Source organism: Malaclemys terrapin, chromosome 6 (genome assembly GCF_027887155.1).
Source record: "Malaclemys terrapin pileata isolate rMalTer1 chromosome 6, rMalTer1.hap1, whole genome shotgun sequence".
Taxonomy (NCBI): domain Eukaryota; kingdom Metazoa; phylum Chordata; order Testudines; family Emydidae; genus Malaclemys; species Malaclemys terrapin.
Window position 1 is genome coordinate 122,232,616 of NC_071510.1, and position 27,667 is coordinate 122,260,282.

General features: G+C 42.4%; 1 protein-coding gene across 9 annotated transcripts in view; it reads right to left on the reverse strand.

Annotated features, from left to right (window-relative positions):
• The window catches only part of LOC128839830 (urea transporter 2-like), a 419,837-nt gene that overhangs the window by 59,197 nt on the left and 332,973 nt on the right, over positions 1–27,667 (reverse strand). Inside the window, exon 1 of one of the 9 annotated variants that reach the window (XM_054033132.1) lies at positions 12,191–12,240. The exons of 7 other annotated variants lie outside the window; for them this stretch is intronic. The gene's annotated coding sequence lies outside the window, so the exon portion shown is untranslated. Of the gene's footprint in view, positions 1–3,197; positions 3,269–12,190; positions 12,241–27,667 lie in introns of those variants that run through there. One more of the 9 variants, XM_054033133.1, reaches the window with a different exon arrangement.

The following is a 27,667-nucleotide window of genomic DNA, read 5'->3' on the forward strand; positions in this document are numbered from 1 at the left end:
TTCTGCCGGCCAAATTCCATAAATTAAACACTTGTCCAATAACGCATACCTCTCTACTTGGATTCTCTATTTCGTTTTTGGCTCTATAGGTCTGTCTCTCTCTCTTTTTTAAATCCGTTGAGAATACTAACGAAAAAAGCCTGCTTGTTTTAGACATGGACCTTAAGAAATAAACCAGCAAAAATAAAACCGAAATAAAAAGAGACAGAGAGAAAACAGTACAACCTTTCAGCCGTTCACACCAGCTTACTAAAATAAGACTTTTGTTCCATTATTTTACATGTTGATGCCACTGATAGACGCCAAATGACTGAAGCAAAGAAGCTTCTCTCAAGGTCCATTTCTGCAGGACAACATGCAGACCCAGCTACACCAGTTCTAAACAAAATCAGTGCCTTTCTTAATCAAAGAAGATATGCTGAAAGGACGAGGAGGGAATAAGGTCTGTTAGAGCAGTGGGTTAGGGGTCACAAATGGGTTCTCTCTTCAACTCACAAGGGAAGGTTGGGTAAGTCACTGACCAGTGACACCTCTCTGCCTCAGTTTATACTGCCCTATCCATTAAATGGGGATAATACTTTTTACCTGCCTCAGATGAGTGTTCTGAGACTTAATCCAGGGCCTAATTGTGACTTGGCCTAAGTGCCTGTGCAAGGGAGTGAGAAACCCCCTTAGACTGCTACACTCTTAATGCAGGGATGCAGAAGTAAGTGGGGCTATGAGGTTTTCCTGCTCCCCAGAGCAGGTGAGTGGGGAATGGGTGGAGACTTGGCTCCACTTGCCAGCCAGTGCGGCTGGGTGATGTAAAGGATGTTGTAAATTTCTTCTGGTAAAAGCCAGCAGTAAATTACTACCCCCTGGAGCAAGGAGAAAACAAGGAAGGGAGTTTGCCCAAAGAATGCATCTCTGAGGCCTTGTTTGAACTGTAAAGGGTTTGTTGATATAGCTATCCTGGCAAACCGCCTTAGTGTAGGCATAGAGTATACCAGCCAAAGAATTCTCTTGCTGGTATAGTTTCTACCAGTTCCCTGGAATATAATAAGCTATATCAGGAGAAGGACTTTTTTTTTTTTACCAGTTTAACTGCATTTACATTTGGGCTTTTGCTAGTTGGTCACATGGTGTCTGCTTCTGGGGCTACTCCTGGATTGGTTCAGTTCAATGCACTGCCGAGTGCTCATGGCTGTGCCTAACAGTGAAGTCTAGATCATGAAAGGTTAGATTCTGCCACCCCTACTCACCCTGAGGCGTATTCTACTTCACAACTACTACTATTTGCTGAATCTGGCCAGAAAGTGCTTTGGGCTCCGTGGAGTTGGATGGAAGTAGCTATATAAGTTCAATGTTTTAATAGAGTAACCATCCAGGTACCTCGTCTATTTATTCACATCACCTACTTTTTAATAGAAAGTTAATAGGAACTTTCTCCTTTAGATTGCAACAGCTTAATATATATTTCCCTGGTAAGTACAACACCATGAGCCGTCCCTGAAAACCCCATTGGGTTACAGAAATGTAATAGAAAACTGCAGAGGGCAAATATAAAGCAAACTCCTTGAATCTTTTTATTTTAAATTCTGGCAGAGACATAATTTCCCACAAGTTCATAAACATTTACATGTAGAAAAGCGGTTGTTTTTATCACGCAGATCAAAGCATGCATTTATCTTGATGTATTGGGTGCAGTCTAAGCAAGCTTTCGAGACACCCAGGTGACAATATTTAAGAAGCTACAGAAGCTAAATATTTGAACCTTTGAAGTCTGCAACGTTGCGCCCCTTATAACACAGACATTCCTTTTCCTCTATATTGCCTATGCAACTGAGCTTGATATTTCAAAGATTGTAGACAATGGGTCAAACTCCCCAGCAGTGCTACCAGTGTTACCAGTTACAGACTTGTGTAAACGGAGAAAAGTACTGGAACTTGCACAGCCATTCTGATACCATAGTGCTAAGGGTGGTATAAAAACCCACATAGGTAATTTTGCCATTCACTGGAAGAGCAAAATGAATGGAACTTATATACTCAGGGCCTGTTCTAAAGCCCACTGAATTCAGTGGAGAGATCCCCATTTACTTCAATGGGCTTTGCATCGGTCACTAACATGGAGGAAGGGGGGAAGAACAAGAAGAGTGACACAGGAGGGTGTAAGAAAGAGTAAGCTCTATTTAGCTGTCTGCACAGTTGCCTCCCTTCCGACTAAACTGGCATGATTCTACTGGCCCATAACTGGATTTACACTGGTATCATAAGAGAGTAATTCAACGGAGTCCAATTTTCACCTCATTGACACCAATGGATACCAGGCGTTATTCCTCAGCACTGAATGTGATTACATTAGTGTAACTGATATTATCTACCAACCTCTATAGAGATACTCTAGATTTGCAGTGATGTACTTGCAAGCTGAGTTTGGCCCCTTTGGTGGGAAGTAGGCCTGCTTACACCAGGTGCGAATTTGGTCTATACAGAGTACGGAATCAGTGCAAAGGAACAGTCCATGGTTAGGTCACTGACACTCACCGTAACTGACAGCTAACATCCCCCACCTTTTGCATCATCATTGCATTTGGCTCATGTTGTGAGGCAGAGCAAACGCATAAACCGTTGAACTTTCCATTGTCAAGTATGTTTACACAATGCTCTCAATGAGCTGTGCGCAGGACGGATGCCTCATTTCATGAGGGATCTCAAAATTTGGCTTTGGTCTGAATTGGAGCAAAACCTGAAAATGCTGACATTTTCTGCAAAGGAAAGCTGGGGGGCGGGGGGCAGCACGGGGGAAATAATTTCAGTTCATTTGAAAGATTTTGTTTTGATAACATCAGAACATTGTATTTCCATTTTAACTTTTTATTGCATATGATAATATATAATCCAACAAAAAGACAATTTGAAACCAAGTGAAAAACAACTAATACAAAGATTGATTTAACTGTCATTTTATTATGAATGAGAACGTGGAGTCTCACTAATACTGAGGGCTAGCTTTATGCTATCAAGCCTTAGCCCTACATAAAGGGCAATGCAGATCGCCACTGTTGCAGCAGAAGCACTGGAGAGGCCGTAAATTGGACTGTAAATTGTAGCAGAGGTTTTATCAGGCCTATGCTCGTAAAGCACTGTGACATATTTGGCTACAAAGGATTCCACTAACATGCAGTAGTCAAAATGAAATGTTGGTGTGTACTTACCCATAAGGTTTTTTAGGTACAATTGAGGAGGTTCCCTCGAAGAGTTCTAAAGGCTGGATCTGCAGTTGGTGTACATCAGAGGAGCTCCTTTGACTTCAGTAAGCTATGCCAGTTTACACCAGCTGAGCTGAAAGTTTAGTTCCTTATCAAAACCTATGCACATTGCCCCTGGGTAACCGCACTGTCCAAGTCTACGGCCACTTTTGTTATCGATTTTCTTGGGAACAAAGAGAACCTGGGAAATTATAGGCCAGTCAGCCTAGCTGTGACACCTGGAAAGATGCTGGAACAAATTATTAAACAATCCATTTGTAAGCACTTAGATAATAGGAATAGCCAGTGTGGGTTTGTCAAGAACAAATCACACCAAATCTGCCTAATTTCTTTCTTTGACAGGGTTACTGGCTTAGTGGACAGGGGTAGGAAGGAAAGCAGTAGACATAATAAATCTTGAGTTTAGTAAGGCTTTTGACACAGTCCCAAATGACTTTTTCATAAGAAAACTAGGGAAATGTGGTTTAGATAAAATTACTATACAGTGGGTGCATAACTGGTTGAAAGACCATATTCAAAGAGAAGTTATTAATGGTTTGCTGTGCAACTGGGGTCCCACTGGGATCGATCCTGGGTCCAGTATTGTTCAATATTTTCATTATGACTTGGATAATGGAGTAGAGAGTATACTTATAAAATTTTCAAATGACACCAAGCTCAGAAGGGTTGCAAGCACTTTGGAGGACAGGATTAGAATTCAAAATGACCATGACAGATGGGAGAACTGATCTGAAATCAACAAGATGAAATTCAATAAAGACAAGTCTGAAGTACTTCACTTAGGAAGGAAAAGTCAAAAGTTGCATAACTACAAAAATGGGGAATAACTGGCTATGCCATAGTACTTCTGAGAAGGATCTGGGGGCTATAGTGGATCACAGATTGAATACAAGTCAACAATGCGATGCAATTGCAAAAAAGGTTAATATCATTCTGGGATGTATTAACGGGAGTGCTGTAGGTAAGTCAGGGATATATCTGTCCTGCTCTACTTATCACTGGTGAAACCTCACTTGGAGTACTGTGTCCAATTCTGGGTGCCATTCTTTAGGAAAGTATCAGGCAGTAGCTGTGTTAATCTGTATCCACAAAAACAACAAGGAGCCACTGGACTCCTTGTTATTCTTTATGAAAGATATAGAGAAACCGGAGAGAGTTCAATGAAGAGCAACAAAAACAATAAAAGATTTCGAAAACCTAACTTATGAGGAACGGTTAAAAAACCTGCATGTTTAATCCTGAGAAAAGCAGACTGACGGGTGATCTGAGAACAGTCTTCAAATATGTTAAAGGCTCTTATAAAGAGGATGGTGATCAATTGTTCTCCAAGTCCACTGAAGGTAGGATAAGAAGTAATAGAGTTAATCTGCAGCAAGGGAGATGTAGGTTAGATATTAGGAAAAACTTTTTAGTTAGCTCTGTAATCGCCTTCCCAATCATTGGAGGTGTTTCAGAACAAGTTGGACAAACATTGGTCAGGGATAGATGGTCTAGGTTTAGTTGGTCCTGCTTCAGTGCAGGGGGCTGGACTTGAATTTTTGAGGTCCCTTCCAGCCCTACATTTCAATGAGTCTATTTCTGTAGCCTTAGTGTTCTTCATATGCTAGTCATTCGGAATTAGATGTCAATAACTCAAACTCATCTGCCATTTTCCAATGTTCCTCACACAGTATCAATTGATTGAACTAATGCGTTTTTATCCTAAAAGAGCAGGTGAGAAATACAGCTGGTTTCTCCCTGACAGTTTAGGCCATAGCCTGACGTAGGGACAGGCCGAGCAAACCTGACATCACACAGCCAAGTGCAGGTCAATTCTGTACATCTAGACCTTCCTGATGTGTGTCTCCTTGTGATGTGTGTCTCCTTGTGATGTGTGTCTCCTTTACTGCCTAATTAGTATTGTGTATTGTCTAATACTGAATAGATAAAAAGACCATGAAATGGCCGTGTGTTTCCTGCCATTGCCACTTGGTTGTTTCTGATAGTGAAAGTGAAGGAGTCCAATAGGAAGTCGTCATACTTTTGTCTATAGCTTTGCAGACAGAAAAGCCACTTGCAGTTGTATATTATGGAGGAGATGTTATGGACAGGTGAACCAGATATCCGAATGGGGACCCAGCAAGCCACCATTCTGTAAGGAAGGGATGTTTTCTGCAGAGAGCCTTGATAATAAAGTAAGGAACAGCCATTTTCAGTGAAAAAGGCAGGAGAGTCTCAGCCCCAACATTCGGTTCGCCCCACGACTAGCACAGTGTGAAGAGAACTTAAAGCTGCCTGAAGGCAGAAGTTGAGGATTGCCGGCTTTGGTCTGACATCCCAAGGCCAACTGCTCCTGGCACCACAGCAAAAGTGGCACTTCTGGGGAGGGCCTGAGCATGATATATTCTGGCAATCCTGGCTGGGGGATGGTTCCTTGGGAGATTTTATTTGCTTGCTCAAGTGAGAGCAGCTCTGAGGCCCGAGTTTAGGCTCCAGCAGCCCCAGAATGGGAGTGGTGGAAAGATGATGTAAAGCCACCTATGTCCCTCTGTGCCTGGGTGCGCTGAGCACTGCTGTGGTGCATCTGGCCTTTACACAGGCATTAGTATTGTGACATGATGGGGTACGTATAGCCCAGCAACAGTGATACTAAAGAGAAAGACTGGTCCTGGTTAGTCTTACTGGAGTGAAGTAAGTCTCTTGGAATTCACGCTTTTTTGCTCTCTGGATAGTTTTACTGGGCAGGCGTAACTTGCCTTCAGATAGGGCTGAAATATTGTCCACATCCAAAGGCAAATCAAATATTGAGAGAGTTTTCAGTGAAAAGCCTGATTTAAACTTGAGACAAATGAGGAGGTTTAGGATTTCATCCAGACACAATAAGATTCCACCCTGTCATTCCTCTGGAGACTGAAAACATGACGCACGGTCCCTAAAATTCAGTCACCCTGGTTCTATTGAGCTGATTAGGTGAAATCTGACATATTTTCTCTCTGTTAAAGCCACTTGGAAAACCTAGAAGTCATTTCACAAAATAGGCGGCAACTTTCCTGAACTGTTACAATTATTTATTTTCAGGTGTTCAGTTACTGAATAACTGCATCATAACTAACAGCCAAAAGGGGTATACCTGTGAATCAATTAACCCTTGCTTTTCAGAACTAACAGCTACAAGGTATATCTATGAATCAATTAACCCTGGCTACCAGTGCTGTCGCACTTTGCTCCCCCATCCATTTGCTGCGATGCCACAACCCTTCGGGAATTCCTGAGGCTCGTGGAAAACGAACGTCTTCCCATCCACCAGGACCTTAACAATGTCCCTCACCACTGCCGAAGTCGTGAACCGATGCAAATAACCTTCAGCAAAGCAACTTCAGTCCTGACGAAGCTTGGAAAGCCAAATGGAATTCACAAGAAGTCACAAATAAACACCGATGCAGAAGATCCCTGGCTTTGACCTCCCAGTAAGCTCAGGAGCAACCCTAAATTGTATCCACACAAGCCATGGCAGATGCAGATACTTGCTACACAAATGGAAAATTAAAGATTCTCCAGTGTGTGAATCCAGAACAGACCATGGAACAGTGCCCGATTCACAAATACGAAGGCAGCATCACAGTAATACACTCTGCTACTCCAGACACAATGATCTGGCTTAACCATCTGAATGTAAAATTATAGTTGTTGCTCTACGTTTACATCAGCTATACAAAGAAGAACCTTGCTTTTGATTAGATCAAGAGAAATGCATTTCTTGGAATAGAGCCTGATTTAGCTCCCTTTAAAGTCAATGGAGAGACTTCTTCTGAGTTCTTTGGGAACTGGATTGATCCCATAATGCCTTGGGAAAGGGAAGCTGGAAGCTAAATATTTTTAATCGGAGTACAAGTTATGTGTTTGACAAGGACTCGAATTCCTTACGACAGGCCTGATCCAAAGCCCTTTGGAGTCAACAGGAGCTTTTCCACTGGCTTTGCATCGGGCCAAGATGATTTTATTTCTCAGCCTGACAAACACAGCTAGGCACTCTGCTTTTTACTCTTAAGAAGAGCTCAGATACTATGGTGATGAGGGGTCAATATAAGAACCCAGCTACACAGAAATGTATCTGGAGCTGCCAAATATCACAGATTTGAGGGCTTGATCTTTCTTTTCCACCCAGATCTTTTATTGTTGCCAAATAAATGAACCCTGTGGTTAACGGATAAAGAGGGCTGCTTAGTGCACCGTAGCCTCGTTCTTTAATGGTTAATAATTGTACTGGTTATCAATTAACATTAATGTAATGAGCTGGGGGTAATCGGGTGCTAGTCCCAGAATCAGACACAACAGAATTAAAACTGACAAGTTCACTATCTTGTGGGGAACCCTGATGTGTATAGCAAAGACATTCACACGGAGGGCAAAGCAAAGCCTTAGCCAATTTTTATTAACACAACCAGCAAAGACAAGAAAGTGCCAAACCACATAAATAGAAGTAGTACAGTCTGTGGTATCCATCCTTGCATATGCTCATATACTTATATACACCTACCCTTCCTTGGGGATCTGGTGGTAAGAGGCAAAGGACTTGGCATGTCAAATGAGTCTGATGGTCCAGACTCGTAGGCCTGAAGATTGGTGATAGATGAAGACAATGAAGAGCTGAAGGATCAATGATGAAAAACTCGCTATCGCTTACATGGTGGTCTGGCCTATTATAGAGCCTGGGGGACTTTCATGAATATTCATTCAGATGCCCCACCTCCCATGCCCATATTTAACTTCTTCACCCTAATAATACTGGGCTGCCTTTATCCTGTAGATTAACATATTAATGCCTTTCAGCTCAGTACCATATATGTCAACTATGGCTAAAGCAAGTTTGTGTTTAAACATCTGCCAACGATTTAATCCTAAAATATCTAGGCCTAGTATCAGTTCAATATTCCTGAGGTTGCCTGGCATCATTAGGTATCAACTCCCCTCTTAAACAAGCTATTCACAGTTCTCCAAAATCTAGGGTAACTTCCGGGCCATTTTAATCTGTGCTAAGGGTCATAGGCCTATGCGTCACTTATTTTAATCTGTTTAAGCCAATGTTTTACAGCATCCGGGCCTGTACGTTCCTTGTATTATTGCTAAGTAAAATAAAATGCTAAGCTACCTCTATGGGCTAATGCATGGAGCAGGCCCAGTGGGACTGGCGACACATTGGTTCTATTCCTTCCTCTCTTGCTGTTTCACTCTGTGATTTAGGACAAGTTTCTGAGCCTCAGTTTGCCCATATAACCCCAGTAAGGAAGATAATACATCCCCTGTCCCAAAGGATTGTTGTGAGAATTAACTTATGATTGTAAAGCACTTTGAGATCTTTGGATGAAACATGCCATGAGAGTGCAAATCATCTTTCCCATCCTGTGCAATAGGCATTAGAAGAAAAGGTTATAGGATGGTCAGGCAGCCTCCCAGGACCTGATCCAAAGCCCACTGAAATCAATGGACAAACTGGTGTCCATCAGTCAGTGTCATCAGAGAAAGCCAGAGAATTAAAAGGCAAATAACAAAAACTGATCGGGGGAACATTTGAGTAATAAACGCCCTAAGGGACACAAGTGAGAGCAGTGTGACCTGCCTGGCTTGTTCTCATTTAGTCCCATTTGGTGGATGCTCACTGAGGGCCAACACATTTAATGCTCAAGGAGGAAAGATGTTTGGGCAGCAGAAGCCGACTTGGAAGCTGTCAAATGATTTGTTTCCATTTCCCTAAATCCCATTTGCAAAGTCAGATCAGCTTTACCGCCCTGCAATAAACCCAATCAGAGTTTATGTGAGTTCAGGATGGTGTAATCTGTATGTTTTGGATGCACTAGGAGAAGAAGAAACATTTGCAGCCAATTTACCAGCATGTTTCTCATTTGATATATCAACAAGTTGGTTGAGGTAATGGGAGAGATAAGTGTTTAGGCTGAAAATATTTAAGAAGCTGAGAATCTGGAAATGGGAGCTAGTTTTGGAGTTCTGAAAAGGACAGTAACATAGAGCCTGAATCAAACCCCAGTGAAGTCAATGGAAAGATTCATTGACTTCAACATCCATCCACCATAGTATCAAAGAAACTAACCTTTATCCAGGTAGCTAAAACACTTGGCTTTTTGTCAGTTTTCAAAATCAAGTGGAACTATAATTCATAATCATAAGAACTATTATTAATATTACTGATTAATCGAGTTGTATATATTACCTTCAGCAAGTGTCAAAGCACTTTACAGAATTACAGTCTATATTGATACCTACTATATACAGATTAAGTGATCTAGCACAGAAATCACTACACTTCGCAGTCACCTCTGTGTTAGCCATTACGGGTCTGAATCAAAGCCCAGTGAACTCCGTAGGAGTGTATATTAGACTAATTTTATCTGGTTCTCTCTAAGTATTTTAATGATACTTTCCTCGGTACATAGCTTCTTTCATCCTAGGATTTTGAATAATACTTTGTGCTTCTGCTGTCCATTTAAGATCTCAAAGTGCTCTACAAATAATAAATTAATCCTGAAACACCATCTGAGACTGGTACAATCATTGCCATTTTACAGATGGGGAAACTGAGCCATTGAGCATTTAAGGCTGAAAGGTTCAAATGTGAGCACCGAACCGATAGTCAGGCATCTAAATAAATGGCATAGGGTGACCAGACAGCAAATGTGAAAAATCGGGAGAGGGGGTGAGGGTTAATAGGAGCCTATATAAGAAAAAGACCCAAAAATCGGGATGGTCCCTATAAAATTGGGACATCTAGTCACCCTAAAATGGCCTGGTATTTGGAGGTGCTGGTCTACAGCACCTTCCACTGAACTCAGTGTGAAATTCTGGCACTCAGCCCTAAAGCCAGTTGGGAACTTTTCAACAATATGTTTTTTTCATCAGAAAATGCTGATATGTCAAATCCAAAAGTTTTCATGGAAACGTACGGGTTTCGACACAACTTTTGTGAGGAAAGTTGCTCAGGTCCAGGATGGAATTCCCGGTCAAAACCACAGAGTGTGCCACCCCAGAATAACTAATAGCCCTATGAGTAGGGCAATCCCTTGGCTATGGGAGACTAAGGGAGTCCTTTCTCTGCCTGATTGAGGCCAGGGATTTGAACCTGGGTCATCCATACCCTAAGGGAGTGCCACAGCCACTAGGCTGTTGACTTTCCCCGGGTTTTCTTGTGTTGGCGCTCTCAAGTTTTCAAAAGACCTCTGTTTTGTTCTGCATCAGAATGGAAACAAATTTCCAACCACCAGATTTTTTTCATGAAACAGAATTCTTGTTTTCTGGCCAGCTGTTGTCAGCAGCACTGAAGGGTCAGACCACTTATTTAGATGTCTATGTGAGGATGTAGGTGCCTGCATTTTGAACCCCCATCTTTGAAAATGTTGTCCGTAAAATCTCTGAGCTTCAATTTTTCCATGCAAAATGGGATAATAATGCTTACCTGTCTCAAAGGCATCTTGTAAGGATTTATTAATTAGGGCTCAGTTCTGACACTCTTGAATAGTACATTGGTGAGGGCCCTCCCAAAGCCTATTCACTGCTTAATTCCTTAAAATAGGGTTTATGTGAGATTTAAGTAGTGTATAGAACACTGTTGAGCCTTCTGCATAGGGGAGAATTTCACCTTTACTGGGGCCCTTGCAGAGCAAGGACTTAAAACAGCAAGGTACTTAAGCATGTGCTTAATTTAGGCATGTAAGTAGTCCCATTGACTTCAGTTGCACTACTCTCACTACCCTCTAATCGGCACTGGTGAAGCCACACCTGGAGTATTGTATCCAGTTTTGGGCCCTCCGCTACAGAAGGGACATGGACAAATTGGAGAGAGTCCAGCGGAGGGCAACAAAAATGATTTGGGGGGAGGGGACTTATGAGGAGAGGCTGAGGGAACTGGGGTTATTTAGTCTGCAGAAGAGAAGAATGAGGGGGGATTTGATAGCAGCCTTTAATTACCTGAAGGGGGGTTCCAAAGAGGATGGAGCTAGGCTGTTCTCAGTGGTGGCAGATGACAGAACAAGGAGCAATGGTCTCAAGTTGCAGTGGGAGCGGTCTAGGTTGGATATTAGGAAACCCTATTTCACTAAGAAGGTGGTGAAGCACTGGAATGGGTTACTTAGGGAGGTGGTGGAATCTCCATCCTTAGAGGTCTTTAAGGCCCAGCTTGACAAAGCCTTGGCTGGGATGATTTAGTTGGTGTTGGTCCTGTTTTGAGCAGGGAATTGGACTAGATGATCTTTTGAGGTCTCTTCCAACCCTAATCTTCTATGATTCTGTGTTTAATGTATCTTGCTGAATCAGGGCCTGTGGGTAACTGATGAAATTTGCCTCTGTGCAGAGGAGTTAGCACAAGGTCTATGCAGCATGATGTCCCACTTAAACTCTATTTACATGGCTCAAGTGGGATTTAAGTGAGGTATCATTTCAAAGGAGTTGCTGGGGTTCCCATTGTTGTGATTGGGGGCTTGGGTTTCAGGTCTTTATTATGCACTCAGAATACTTGAATCACCACTTGAACTAAATGAACATTACGGCACAGGTATATAATTGTTTTTCTTACTATCTATTACTTGATTGGGGTTAGGTAAGGTTAGTAGCAGAATTAAATTAATTTTCTTTGAAAGTTATGCATTGCAAAGTAAGAGGTATAAAAGTTACATTATACATTGCAAATGTCTCCAGGGCTGGTTTTATAGATCTGATTATATTTCTATTTTAATGTTTATTTTTCTTCCTCTGTGTCATTTCCACTTTTGCATCTCAAGACTCATTACAGTTTTATTATCTTTTTATTAATAAAATCAATGGCTGCAAAGCCGAGAATTATGTTTTTGGAATAAACAAGTCTAAAAACCCATAAATATAAATTAAGTACGGTGGCTGTGAAAAGGACTTTTCTGGAGTCACTAAACCTAAACTGAAACCAATTAATAGCTGACCTTTCATTTTTATGGACCGTGGCATGCGGCAAATCCATCGGACTTGGCAGGTCTGAAAGGATCTGAGTGATTGCTGAGCTGCATTCAAAAAATAAATGAGTAAAATTAGTGTTCATGAAAGGGGACAGATTGACAGGCCAGAAAATGGAATCAGTCCTCATGCATCTGATCCAAAACCTATTGAAGTTAAGGAAAGTTCTTCCTTGACTTCAGTGGGTTTTGGATCAGATCCTTTGTCCATAACACCAGTACAGTGTAGTTGTGGGGCTTAGTTAATTTATGTCTATAGGTATGCTTTGAAATCTGTGCATCGAAGGTGCTATAGAAGTGCAGAGGAATATTCAGATTTGGACGCTGTTCAAATGCTTTTCATGGAGCAAAGGAAATTCTAACACAAGAAGGCAGGCAAGTGATACTGAGCATAAAGCAAGGTGAACTGCAGAGGCAATGGGCAATTTGAGATCAGCAATTTGTAAGAAAGAGAATGTTGCATCACTTAAGGTCCTTTCTAAGAACAATCAACAAACCCAACAATGGAGAAATTTTGCACATAGTCATGAATCTACCAGTATTTTTTACTGCTCCTATTAGAATTAGCTTCATTGATTACTAAAGGGTGGAGGGAAGGAAGAAGAGGGGTGCTTATAAAAGGCATTCTTACCTTTTACAGCATACATTCTTAGAGGAAGGTGACTGCCTACCGCAATTAAATACCTAGGGGAATATTTTCAAAGCACCTAAGGGACTTAGCAGTCTAAGTCCTATTTTCAAAAGTGAATTTCAGTGTGGGGCTCCTTTAGGTGCTTTTGAAAATGTTAATCACCAGTTAATTAAGTAAGTTTGTACATGGAAAGACAGGGATTTCTTTTGGACCTCAGTAGGTATCACCAGCTATAAAAGTATTCCCGCGCAGATACGCTGACAAGTCTTAGTTTATACCACCAAGTATGAGCTTTGTTTACACTCATCACCAATAGGTCCCAATCCTGCAAGCTCTTAAGTTCCTCCTTTCACTTTAAGCATGGGAGTCATCTTGTTAACTTCATTGGGATGACAAATATGTGTAAAGTTAACGTGCGTATGTATTTGCAGGATCAGGGCTTTAACTTGTATTGCTAAAGTACAAATGCTATTAATGGGCATAACAAAATCCAGTGCTTTTCAGCCACCAGTGGTCTTTATTCTCTGTAAAGAAATATTTTCTTATGTTGGTGCTATTTTTACTGCCCTTTAATTTCTTTGTATCCATTTGCTCTTTTATTATGGGAAATGGGTACTGAGGAAGAACTGACAATAGGCATTCAGCCATTTTATAAATGGAGATATCCCATCTCCTAGAACTGGAAGGGACCTTGAAAGGTCATCGAGTCCAGCCCACTGCCTTTGCTAGCAGGACCAAGCACTGATTTTGCCCCAGATCCCTAAGTGGCCCCCTCAAGGATTGAACTCACAACCCTGGGTTTAGCAGGCCAATGCTCAAACCACTGAGCTATCCCTCCTCCTATTTGTAACTACTGTTTTTATTATTCGTATTCTTTACATTCTATTTAGTGCCTGGATGCTCCAATCAAGGCTCAGGGCCCCAGGGTACTAGGCTCTCTACAAATAAGACAGCTCCAGCCCCAATGGGCATACATTTAATCAGTTTATAAAAGGACACAACAAGTCAATGAAATGGACAAAAAGAGGCTGAAAGGGAATTGAGAAGACTGCAGTAAAGGAGCATGTTTTGACACAGTCAGCGGGAATCTCAGCTTGCCATTTGACTAGCCATTGCCACATGGCAATCTACTATGGGCAGCATAGCAGAGGCGTGACTCGGAATACCTCATCAAGTCTTAGGTAACTCCTCTACTTCCTAGTCCTCCTTCCTCTTCCTTCTGGATCCAATTGCTTTCTAGGCTCAATGGGTCAATTTATCCTGGGTGACGAAATGCTACTGTCCCAAGTGGACGCAAGCCAGGGATAAGTTTAGCCCAGTGTTCAAAAATGTAAAACTAGACAATGGTTAGGCCACTGGTGTGCTGTGACGACTGTCTAGCACACTCAACAGTCGTGTCTCATTGTTTCCTTGTACTCCACTGTTTGGCTCCATCTGCTATCTTTTGTCTCGAAAGGTCTTTGGGGCCGGGGCTGTCTTATTTGTTCTGTGTTTGTACAGTGCTTAACACAATTCAGTCCTGGCACATGTCAAGGACTCCTAGGCACTACGGTAATACAAATCCTCCTTCTCCTCCTCGCCATTGAACGCATAGAGCAATTCTTACTCCTGCCAATAGTGCTTTCAGAAATTCTAATTAATTCCAGATGAATCATCAGTGTTGTTGTTATTACTTTTTTGTCACTTGGGATTTGCCGTGGGACTGGGGAACTCTACTCGACCTGACTATTGATTTTATATATTTAGATAAAAATCAAAATGGGATTTTTCTGAAACCACTAGCAATGTGCACATGCATCCCTGCTCCCCTGTTGCAGCACCCTAATACAGACTAAGCAGAGGGTGATTCAGAATAGATTGTCATGGCATTTTTTGTGGAAACACTCTTACACCCCCAAATACCCCGGGGAGCTTTTCCTGAGTAAAAGCTGAGAGAATCTGGGCTCTGGCCCCTGGTGCCTAGGGCAAAGCGCTGCACTGAGTTGAACAGGTGGGCACTATGTTCCATTCTGATATTTCAATCTCCTTGGGGAGGAAGGGAGAAGGCAAGATCAGCTTATAAGAGATGTGATAAAAAAAACAAACAAACACTGTTACAACATTAGCATGTGCCTGGGTGTTGAGTTGGGGGCAATAAATAACTCAGGATACTGGTAGCAAGGAGTTCTGGAGCCTTTCACTACTTGCTCAAATCAAGGTGAAATCTTTAGTGGCCAGAAATCATCATTGTTATTATAGTTTGTACGACCATCGTGTCTAGGAGCCCGGACCAGGACTTTGCTATGCTAGGTGCTGTACAAACATGGAAGAAAAAGAAGGTTCATGCTCCCGTGAATTTACAATCTATGTATAATAATCAAATAATAATACATGGCCCTTACATAGCATTTAAGAGGTCAGCATTATTACCACCATTTTACAGATAGGGAAACTGAGGCACAGAGAGGTGAAGAGACACGTGCCAGGTCACCTAACAGGCCAATGGCAGAGCCAGGAACAGATTCCCAATATTCTGAGTCCCAGTCTAGTGCTCTTTCCACTAGCCTACACTGCCTCTCAGACAAGAGACAACAGGTGGATGTAGATAGATGGGGAAGTATAAAGAAACCATGAGTCAGTCTGGTAGCTGTTCAGTGGTTTGTATGAAGTGAAACGGGGTCTTAGACCAGCTCTAAGCAGACACATGTCCACAGCAGAAAACTATTAGTCCCGCAACTGGCATTAGCTGACCCCCGTAGTCAACTATTGAAAGAGACAGGAGCAGAGAGGTTAGGAGGAACGAGGTTGTTGCAGTTCTGAAAGCAAAGAAAATTAGCTTTCATTGGATATGGGGGATAACTGGGGGTATGTCTACCCTATCCGCCAGATCGGCGGGCAGCGATCGATCCAGCGGGGATCAATTTATCGCGTCTAGTCCAGATGTGATAAATCGACCCCCGAGTCCTCTCCCGTCAACTCCTGTACTCCAGTGCCGTGAGAGGCACAAGCAGAGTCGACGGGGGGAGCGGCAGCAGTCGACTCACCGTGGTGAAGACACCACGGTAAATCGATCTAAGTACGTCGACTTCAGTTACGTTATTCATGTAACTTAGATCGATTCCACCCCTCCCCCCCAGTGTAAACCAGGGCTGGGAGTCAGTGAATAATTTGAAGAGAGGCTAGTTATGGTCAGAATGGCAGCCTGGGTGGCTGATTGCAGCTACGTTTTGGACACACTGAACGAATGGGTTGAGAGGAAGGAGAATCGTGGACCTGGGAGGCCAGAACCATATAATGAAAAATGGGGAAAGCAGCACGTGGAAGATGGAGGAAGACAATAAAAGCTATTTGCACAAGACACATGAAACCCCCCCAGAGCATCTCCTGAAAGTTTTCCTGTGAGCACAAACCTCTGCCACACGGAAAGCAATACATTGGAAAAAAAGTGGAAAGCAATACATTGGAATAACCATGTGCATACTGTAGCTGCCACTCCGTATATCAAATTAGCAAAGCCTAATAAATCCCCCGTTATTTTGTTGCGCTATAGAGAATACAGGTGCCTTTATGCATAACATTTTCACATAACCCAGCAGGAGTTACACTTTAAGCCTAAATGGCATGCACTTTGTTATCTAATTTTTGCACGTTAATCCTCTCAAGATGTCTGTTAACGTAAACCTCATTAATTAATGTTCCTTTGACATCTGGCGGCGTACGATGCACTGTTTTTATCAAATCAAGACTGCAGCGTAGTCTTATTACCATGAATCATAACATCAGTGACACTTTGTGGGCCTTAAAAGAATTTCACTTAACCCATGACAACAGTGTCCAGCAAAACAGAGATACACCACCACTCTACCATTCTTCTTGTTACATTTTCTTTAAGGCCAGATTATCCTAATATGGATATTCAGGGGGAAGGAAAGAGTCTTCTTTCAACCATGCACATCCCATGGAAAGAGTGAGGGACATTTGCACCCTTGGGCTTAAGGGAGAAAAAAACTCAACTAATGGATCGTCATGAAAATAGGTCCTTCGTCTCAGTTGAAAAGGGCCCCTGACCTTAGTTTGTGGCTATGGGGTAATCTGTACCTCTAGCTCCAACTCAAACACCAGGTCCAGAATGTGTCCAGGTTCAACAGGTCAATCAAGACAGTAAACATTCAAAAGGAAAAGGAAAAAGAAAAGAAGTGAATCCACATTCCTCGACATGTCTTATTTTTGGACTGGAGGTATACGGCACCAAAATACCACAGTAAAGGCTGCTTTCACATTGTCTCCATTCTGACACATCTGGAATCAACTAGTATCTGAGATCTGGAGACAGATCCTGAAATTTCAAGCCTGGTTTCCAGACGAAAGAGTATTGGGGCTAGATCTACATAGGCATTTAGGCACCTAACTGCCACTTTAAGCACCTAAATCCAAAATTTAGACCCTGAACCCCTCCCCTGCCCTCAGCTGCTGCCTAACCATGTTGGTGCCTAAAATTTCTGCTGCTAAAGTCCCCTAGATGTCTTAATTTCTACTGGTGGGAATGCGCAAAGCTGCCTCACTCTTGACACCCGGCACCTCGCTCACACCTAAGCGTTGGGATCCTCAAACTAGGCAAGGGAATGACTCTCTTGCCTGTGGGGTCTGATCTGGTAGGTGTGCTCCGAAAATGCCTATTGGATCAGTCTCTGGAGCAGGGACTGGAAGCTGGGTCTCCCAGGAGAGTGCTCTAACCACTGGGCTATAGAGTCACTCCCACGCTCGCTGGTCTAATAAATATTTAAATACGTCATATAAAGAGGAACAGCTTCAACAGGAGGGATTGACAGCAACCACCCTGACTCCCTCTAACCCAGTGGTTAGTGCACTCTCCAAGGAGATGGGAATGCTGGGTTCAAGTCCCCACCCCACATCAGGCAGAGTAGGGATCTGAACCTTGGTCTCCCCCATCCTAGGTGAGTGGTCTGGCTACAGAGCATAAGAATATCACCATCCTTTCTGCTTTTAGAGGGGGAAAGACTGATGTAGCTTAGGTGCAAGATACATGGCATGCTTCATGATGAACAGATGCCCAGACAATTTACGGGACAACTACACAAAACTGTGGCAAGACCAGCTCTTCTGTACAGATCAGAGAGATGGGTGACCAAGGAGAGGCACTTGAGAAGACCTGAAGCTGTTGAAATGAGATGTTTGAAGGCCGCAAGAGGGGTGACATCGCTGGACCACATGTGGAATGATGTCATCAGGAGTGAGACCCAGGTCTGCGATGTCAGAGAGGAGGCTGAGATGGTATGGGCGTGTATGATGGATGGAGGTAGGGAATCCTGTTAGGGAGGCACTTGAGACTAGAGCTCAAGAGAGAAGAATAAGGAGACCACCAAGCAAATGGTGGATAGACTGTGTAAGGGAGGACAAAGTGGATATAGAGCAAGGAGTAATGGTCTCAAGTTACAGTGGGAGAGCTTTAGGTTGGATATTAGGAAAAACTTTTTCACTGGGAGGGTGGTGAAGCACTGGAATGGGTTACTTAGGGAGGTGGTGGAATCTCCTTCCTTAGAGATTTTTAAGGTCAGGCTTGACAAAGCCCTGGCTGGGATGATTTAGTTGGGGATTGGTCCTGCTTTGAGCAGGGGGTTGGACTAGATGACCTCCTGAGGTCCCTTCCAACCCTGATATTCTATGATTCTATGAAGCGTTGGATTGGCAAGCCTGGAAAAAACTGATCCAGCAACCTGACCCCAGTTACTGGATAAAGGGGAAGACCCTTAGAAGTACAACATATTTTTATAGGAGGGCTCTGTCTGGCTTACACAGAGGTAAAGAAAACCTCACACAAAGACAGCAGTGGTACATTGAGCATGAGTCCATGCACATTTTATTAACCTGGTTACAACTTTCACTCAGTTGGGTGCCCAGACACATGGGTAAACAAAGCCAGACTCGTCTTACTGAAATACATATTTATCTCACCCTGCCATGCATTATACATTGTGCTCTGTGCACGTGAGAGGCTGTAGTTGCCTGTGTCTCAGGGACAACAAAATGATTCACCTCAGGGGACTTCTCTCATTTTTCCATTAAAAAAACCCAACCCAAATCCAAACAAGTGATGTTTTTATGATGTGAATTATAGCCCAATAGGAAATGAACTCAGAATATCAAACTGCTTTCAGCTGGGTAGCTTCCTAGGAAAGGGATTTTTCCCCCTGCCTGGGAAGGGGCAGTCAAAGGCAGGCAGCTAGAACGCCACATTCCCAAAGGTCAAAGGCTAACTTTCATTCACCGAAACATCAGAGCCCCTTTCGGATTTTAATTGCAGAGAGTTCATGTGTACGGCCAAGTGACGCAAAGGGTACAACGGACTCAGGCAGAACTATGCCCAGAAAATTCAGCTCAGGTTCTTCTGCGGTTCAGAAAGGACGACAAGTTTAAAAGTGGAGAAAAATAGGGCTTTCAGAAACTCCTGACATGCCTGTTGGTTTGTTGTTTATAGATATACGCATTAAATACACAAGCAAGCCAGCTACATTCCATCCTCATGGACAGTTCAATGGAAAGTTAGCTTGAAAATACAGTATATCATATTTCATGAATTTAATAGGGTTTTCATGATTTTACAAAGTGCTTCAACCAGACACTCACAGCTGGAGGCTGCACAGCAGGAGACCTAAAACACTGCATCTGTGTTTTTCAACTCTTGCCAGAATCCATTGAATTTGATCCGGAATGACTATGCATCTTTGGAATGTACATTCACTTTTCTCCTGCCTTATCCAAATAATAATAAAAAAAAGAAACGGGCGGGGGGGGGAGGCAAAGAGTCCGATGAGAATTCCATATGGAAACACTAAACTAGCATTATAAGGGATTTCCTATAAACAAAATTATGGTCACAAATTTTGGACTCCAACCACATTTAAAACAAAGGGCCCTTTTGTGTTTCTTTTTAAATATATAAATACACACACACACACATTTATATATAATCATTTGAGGTTCATTTGCAGTCTCTCTCTCTTTTTTAAAGATTGCAGAATTCCTAACAAGAGCAAACTTTAATCGCCCTGTGCACTAAATCCCCTGAAAATAAATAACCAGGACAACTTCAAAAGCCCATAATTAGAAGCACATGTGCGGTGTTACAAATTTCTGGCTGAGGCGGCTAGGTTGTAATTTAATGTTATGATCTGCCATAAATATTATCCATAATGAGCAGACTTCATGTTACACTTCTGTACGTCAGATAACGGCAATATTTTTTGTCTGCTTTTGTTCAATCATCAAAGTTTAAGTGAAGTTAAAAAAAATAATAATAACCAGGTCTCCAATCAAGGAGATGACTGTTTTTTTGCATTCCTAACTCTAAAACAAATTGGTGATTTTATTTTATTTTTACAGTTTAAAATGTGATAAATAGATAGTAGGAGGTGATGGGAGTGGGGAAATGAGCACCAAAGCTTGGGAAAATGGTTGTTTGAATGAGTTTCCTGTAACAGCTTCCTGGGAGGAGTTCTGTATTTTCCAGAGCATCCTTACAGCTCACTCCCATCAGGGAATCTGGATAATTTTTTCCCCCTATGTTATAGCTGGTCTATGGCCAGTTGTCATTTACGCCAGAGAAACTAAAGTGAGGGGATGGAGTTTGGCATGTCACTCTAAGAAATGTTTTTGATGTTGCTTCCAAGTCCCGGAGGGGTGAAGTGCCAGGTGGTAAATTTACAAATGTATAGCTGTAAAGATTATGCTTTGGTTTTCTAGATGTGTGTGATAAGATACAGAAATAACTCAGGGCCATGGAAAGAGTCCACAGTCATGCAAAAGAAGTTGCGTTGTTTTGGACTTGAACCAAATGGAAAGGCTACATGGAATTCCCACTGTATGTCATGGGACCCCCTGTTTTTGGTGGCAATACTAACCATCACCTGGTCTATTTAGAAATAAATGGAAATATCCTATCTCCTAGAACTAGAAGGGACCTTGAAAGGTCATCAAGTCCAGCCCCTGCCTTCACTAGCAGGACCAAGTACTGATTTTGTACCAGCCTCCTAAGTGGCCCCCTCAAGGATTGAGCTCACAATCATGGGTTTAGCAGGTCAATGCGCAAACCACTGAGCTATTCCTCCCTCCCACAGTACTTATCAAAAGTCTTTCTTTACTCAGATACAGCCACACCACTTAGCCTCAGAGGAACAGGTAGGTGCCATGCTGTCTTGTGTGAGATCTGTGTCCTAGACAGAAAATAGTTAATGCTCTCAGTTAATATCTGCCCATTTATAACAGTCAGGCCTCCTATATTTTTCATACTCAAAGCACAACCATTTATCCAAAGACTTTTATGTTAGATCCAGGAAAACTATGTCTGTGTGCAACACAACCACAACAAAAGATGGCTACCGTAGCTCCACATTGGTAGAGTTGTTTGAATTTAAAGGCATTAAACAAAGGCATAACAATTTCAAGCTACATACAGCACAAAAGCCAACTTACATTAGCTCAAACTAACTGTGGGCCAAATTCATCCCTTGTGCTAACTTCACTCACCCCAGCAGGGTTATACCCAGGGACGAATTTAGTCTTGTTTTCCTTGGAAGGAACAGCAGAGCAAACAAAAAATATGGGACTGTGAACATTCCAAGACTGCCAGATTATCTCTGAAAGGCTCTGCAAGGTGCTCTCTAAACCTCAGAGACATAGGAAAGAAAATAAAGGCGCACATCAGTTCCCATGATGGATAAGCTGCTCCCTTTCTGACAATACTGGATTTCTTTTATTAAGGCTCTGGAATGATGGTTTTTCACTTCTGGTTTCTGGAACCAAACTATGGGGAGAAGGGCTGTTGTCAAGGCATTTCTAGCCAGAAGCGAGGGAAATGCCCATTCTCCTTAAACTTCCAGCATCATTTTGCAGTCTCAGGATGTTCAGATAATGTCTGGAGCACCACTGAACTTTTGAGTGCTTCTCTGAGTCTAACCGGCGGTCATATTTTTGCTGCACATTGATCATGGATAAACAGTTAAAGGTGCACAATCAAGTTGTTCAGGTCACATATTAAACTGATCAAAAAACACTGTATATCTTTTGAGAAATGCCCTTTAGATTTTAAATACCTGATTTTATAATAATACTTAGCACTTCACTAGGGCCTTCCAGCCAAAGTGCTTTAAAAACAATGAGTTAAGTCTCCGAATAAAACCAGAGCGCCAGCCATACCCGGCTGAAAATTCAGCCCTCAGTGACTTTCCCCACCTTGTAGAAGAATCTGTGGCAAATCCAGAATTAACACGGTTCTTCCAACTCCCAGATCTGGGCACATGTTTAAGACTGTTCATAGAGCACTGGACTGGGACCCGGGAGATAAGGGACCCATTATGCTAGATACTGTACAAACACATTCTAAAGAGAAAAGGCAGACTGAGGATGGGATAGGAAACAGAGGTGAACTGATTGCCCAAGGTCACAGAACAGGTCAGTGGCAGAGTCAGGAACTGAAATTAATGCCGTGACTCACTGTCCAGTGCACCATTGGACCATACTGACTCTCTGCCCACTCCGCTGGCTCTTCGGCAGGAAACTGGATATGTTGGGCTGAATTTTTCTAACACTTCTTTTACTCTGTACTGCAAATGCACTGCTGTGACCCAACTTTGGTGCACCAGGTACACCCTTACAGCATACATACCTCATAAAAGGAATGTGGCTCAGTGAAGCTAAGAAGCTAAGTGGGCCACCTGGAATGCTGTTATACATATGGTAACAATTCTGCAGCCACCTACGTTGTGCAGGTGTCAATATGCCACATACCTGAGAACTCGGAACATCACCACAGCAACAGGGAAAATGTTATTAACAGAGATCCCAGAAGCGAGTTAGGCATTTTACAGCTATGTAATTAGATAAGTCTTAGCCACAAAGATCTTACAAACTAAGCATACAAAAACCAAAGGTCAGGGAAGAAAAGCAACTATAGAGATAAAGAGACCAAAGTAATGCCTGATGCTTGTCTTGTAGGGTCCTTACTCTTTGTAGCCTTTTTCTTGCCATCTTTCCCTGGTGATTCTGTCACATCTTCCCTCCAACCCTCACCCCCTTCTGTCAGTTCATCTGTGAGGTGTTTTCAGTCCGCACCCATTACCTACCACCTAGTCTGTCTTATTCCTTTCCTCAACCTATGTGGCAAACTTCCCAGTTCCTTCCACTGACTTCAGTGGACTTTGGATCAGGCCCCAAACCTGGAATTGTTGCTCTTATGGGAGTAATGGAGTGCTCCCTGGCAGCTACTAGGCCAAATATAATTCACAACCTCCTGCTCCAAAAGCACGGGCTTCTACTGCTTCATCTAAAGAAGAATCTCCATTAGAAGTTAGCAGTATAGGGCCCATGACACAAAGACCAGAAGTTCTGATCCCATTTGGTAGAGGTTAGACATACACACCAGCCAGTTACAATTACAGTATTGTAAGGGAATTGGGTTATTGACTTACTGACAATTTGTTAAACATTTAAGTATCTGTTTGACAGAGGATGGAGCCAGTCCCTGCCCAGAAAAGTTTATAATCTAAGACAGAATAGGCAGGGTTCACTGGAAATACCACAGTAGGAATTTAACATGTCAGTGGGATACATTTTTATATATCTCACCATATATATATCTATCCAGTTCTTGTGGATATCAGGGGTCAGGTGACATGGACAAGGATGAGGAGAGGGTGGTGGCAAATTGCAGTGGGCTTGCAAAAGCTAGGAGCTGGTGCGGAAAAAGGTCGGGCAAGAGGGTGAGGGCAGAAATGAAATGTCCGCTTTCTTTTGGGACAAAATTCTAAACTCAAGTGCTGTGTGGCTCTGTCCAGGACATTCTGCATTAGTTCCACTGTGGGAGTCTAACTTATGTCAATGGAAGTTCCACACCCTGAACATTAAAAAAAATGAATAAAAAAAGCGTCCTTGCTTATCTCGGTAAATCGCCTGCAGACCAGAGCTGAGAATTTTGACTTTCTTATACACAGCAGGCAATCGTTCCAAGGTATGGTGAATCAGCAACATCCACTGTGAGGTGATCTAGATCTCAACTAGGGCAGGTTGGATAAGCTTAACGTGTCCCTCTGGTGAACTGAATCACTTTGTGAAAAGGAGCCTTAGTAGTCTATGTAAATAAGGATGCTCGTGTCATGGTTTGCTTAGTCTGCTAATCAAAACATGTAGCTCTGAGCACTTCCCATTTACCACAGCTTATGAAAATCAAGCTTCATTATTGCTGCCTGATACATTATCAACTGCAGCCTTATAATGGGCAAAATGTTCCCGGTTTGGAACGAGTGCAATTTGTGAGTCTAAATTATTGTGTAGAAAGAAGGAAAAGTGCAGCTGGATATTCATTAGATGCGTTCAATTTAACGTATTGAAAACAGTAAAGAATATGTTTTAATTAATAAGCCAAGAGCACATGGCATGGAATCCATAAAGAGAGTGCATGGAACACTGTAGAGTATTTATTGGTATGTAAAGTAGCAAGGGAGCTCCTATAACTCGAGGGAGTTTAGTTTGCATTCAGGCACCGTACAAAGTTTGCGCTGTTCAAATAGCTGTGCTTTGTAGGGAGTGTTCAACTGATTCCATGCTCTGTATTTTAGATACCTTGGGTGAAAGACGACTCTGGGTTTTTGGTGCCTTAGTATTTGGACACTCAACTTTGAAACCTGAAGAGTTAAAATCCATGTGCATTTTATATAACAATTTGGTATATGGATTGTGCCAGCTTTTTTTTAGACCTGAAGTCCAGAGTATGATCGAGAGACCAGAGGCCTAGCAGATAGTGATTAGCTACGAGAAAGCTGGGGTAAACAAGATAACATTGCCTTTGCTAAAATATGCTTGGTCAGTACAAATGCCAAATGTTGAAGCAATAACTAAATAATTGTGTCTTATTCAAAGTTGCAGATTGAACAAAGGATCCTATTGTGTCAGTCTCTTCTGTAGGGAACGTTCTTCCACAGATCCAACCTTGAGTTTATGAAAAGCTGGCAAATGTCAGTATAAAAATATGGCATCCTTCCACCTCCCTTCCCAGGGTCTAATGCCCTGCCTTGAGACACACAGAAGACAATCTGTATTATCATATCCATTCACTGTTTCTTTGCTTTAACCCCTAGGAATGTAACTGTTGGACAATCAAAGGAGTTGCTCCATTCCTATGGACCCCAAATTAAAATTTAACATATATATATTTTATACTAATAACATTTTATTAAAGTATTAATTAAATGTTAACTTGCTAACTTGAGACCATGGGCGGAGACATTATGTAACCTTTTAACCATTGGCTAATGTGCTATTTTGTCTTGCTGCAAAACCTATCCTGGCGCGTGGAACTGCCTACCCTGTCACTTTCCCCCGCCCATGGAAAATGTACATATTCTATTGTAATTAATTGATTGACAGTGTCTCTGAGCTTAATAAGCAAGGTGATACTCCACCAGCGCTGTGTGTAATAAACTCCTATGCTTGACCTCTACACGGTATGGATTTATGTCCTTCAGACCCATCAAAGGAGCTTAATTTTCAGGAGGTTGGTGCTCAGTGGTTTCTGAAAACCAGGCCCCCTTAAAATCATCTCTAGTTGGACAACCCAAAATTACTAGTCATTTGTGGCAGCCATACTAGGGAGATGGTTGTCTGCTCACATGCTATATGGTTGGAAGTACTCCTGTTCTTCTTTTTGTGGATACAGACTAACACGGCTGCTAAAAGAAAAAGGCAGAACATAAATAGCCTTAGAGAGATTTGAGACTACCATAAAGATTAAAGGGAAAGCACTGTTAAATTCCCCAATGACTGAGTCTTAAAAGACACATAGAAGATGCCTCCAGAGTGATCCAAGGCTCATGTACTCTCCAGCAGAGGTTCTCAAACTGTGGTCCGCGAGCTCCATTCAGGTGGTCCGCAGACAGTTCCGTCTAAGGTGCACGCCTGGGTGGCTGCACACGAGAGAATGAAGGGCCACCCACCTAATTAGTGGAGCCGCGCAGGCATGGCTCCAGTAATTAGGTGCCTGGACCCTAGAGAAGTCGCACATGTAAGGTGAGGTGATGGCCTTGGGGGAAATTGTGAGTAGATGGGAGAGGGCAGTGGGGTGAGAAGAGGGGATGTGGGAATTTGGGATGTGTAGGGCTGCGGCGGCCAGAGAATGAGGCAACTTTCCCCAGCTCCAGGGCTGCAGCTGCGGGATAGAGACGGCCCTCCTTCCCAGCCCCAGCTTGGGGGCTGCTGTAGTGGGGGTGAGACCCCTTTCCTTCCCAGCCCCATCTTGGGGACTGCTGTGGTGGGGGAGAGAGGGAGAGACCCCCCTCCTTCCCAGCCCCAGCTCGGGGGCTACTGCGCGGGGGAGGGGAGAGGGCACATCCATCGCATTAGAAAGATAAGACTATGGATATTAAAATATGAGTTGTGTGCTTTCATTTGTAAAACAAAAAACGTTTATTATTATTAAGGTTTTCTTTATATAGCGCTTTTATCCAAACCGCTTTACAATAAAAAGAAGAACAGGAGTACTTGTGGCACCTTAGAGACTAACAAATTTATTAGAGCATAAGCTTTCGTGGACTACAGCCCACTTCTTCGGATGCATATAGAATGGAACATATAATGAGGAGATATATATACACACATACAGAGAGCATAAACAGGTGGGAGTTGTCTTACCAACTCTGAGAGGCCAATTAATTAAGAGAAAAAAAAAAAAAAAAAAAAAAAAAAAAAACTTTTGAAGTGATAATCAAGCTAGCCGAGTACAGACAGTGTGATAAGAAGTGTGAGAGTACTTATAAGGGGAGATAGTCAACGTTTGTAATGGCTCAGCCATTCCCAGTCCTTATTCAAACCGGAGTTGATTGTGTCTAGTTTGCATATCAATTCTAGCTCTGTAGTCTCTCTTTGGAGTCTGTTTTTGAAGTTTTTCTGTTGTAATATAGCCACCCGCAGGTCTGTCACTGAATGACCAGACAGGTTATGCCAACTCTGTCCACATATCTATTCAAGTGACATCATCATAGGACCTAATCACATCAGCCATACCATCAGGGGCTCGTTCACCTGCACATCTACCAATGTGATCTATGCCATCATGTGCCAGCAATGCCCCTCTGCCATGTACATTGGCCAAACCGGACAGTCTCTACGCAAAAGAATTAATGGACACAAATCTGACATCAGGAATCAAAATACTCAAAAACCAGTGGGAGAACACTTTAACCTGTCTGGTCATTCAGTGACAGACCTGCGGGTGGCTATATTACAACAGAAAAACTTCAAAAACAGACTCCAAAGAGAGACTACAGAGCTAGAATTGATATGCAAACTAGACACAATCAACTCCGGTTTGAATAAGGACTGGGAATGGCTGAGCCATTACAAACGTTGACTATCTCCCCTTGTAAGTACTCTCACACTTCTTATCACACTGTCTGTACTCGGCTAGCTTGATTATCACTTCAAAAGTTTTTTTTGGTTTGTTTTTTTGTTTTTTTGTTTTTTTGTTTTTTTTCTCTTAATTAATTGGCCTCTCAGAGTTGGTAAGACAACTCCCACCTGTTTATGCTCTCTGTATGTGTGTATATATATCTCCTCATTATATGTTCCATTCTATATGCATCCGAAGAAGTGGGCTGTAGTCCACGAAAGCTTATGCTCTAATAAATTTGTTAGTCTCTAAGGTGCCACAAGTACTCCTGTTCTTCTTTTTGCGGATTCAGACTAACACGGCTGTTACTCTGAAACTTGTCGCTTTACAATAGTTAGCTAATGGTACAAATAACATTTGGAAAGATCATTAAGTGGTCCGC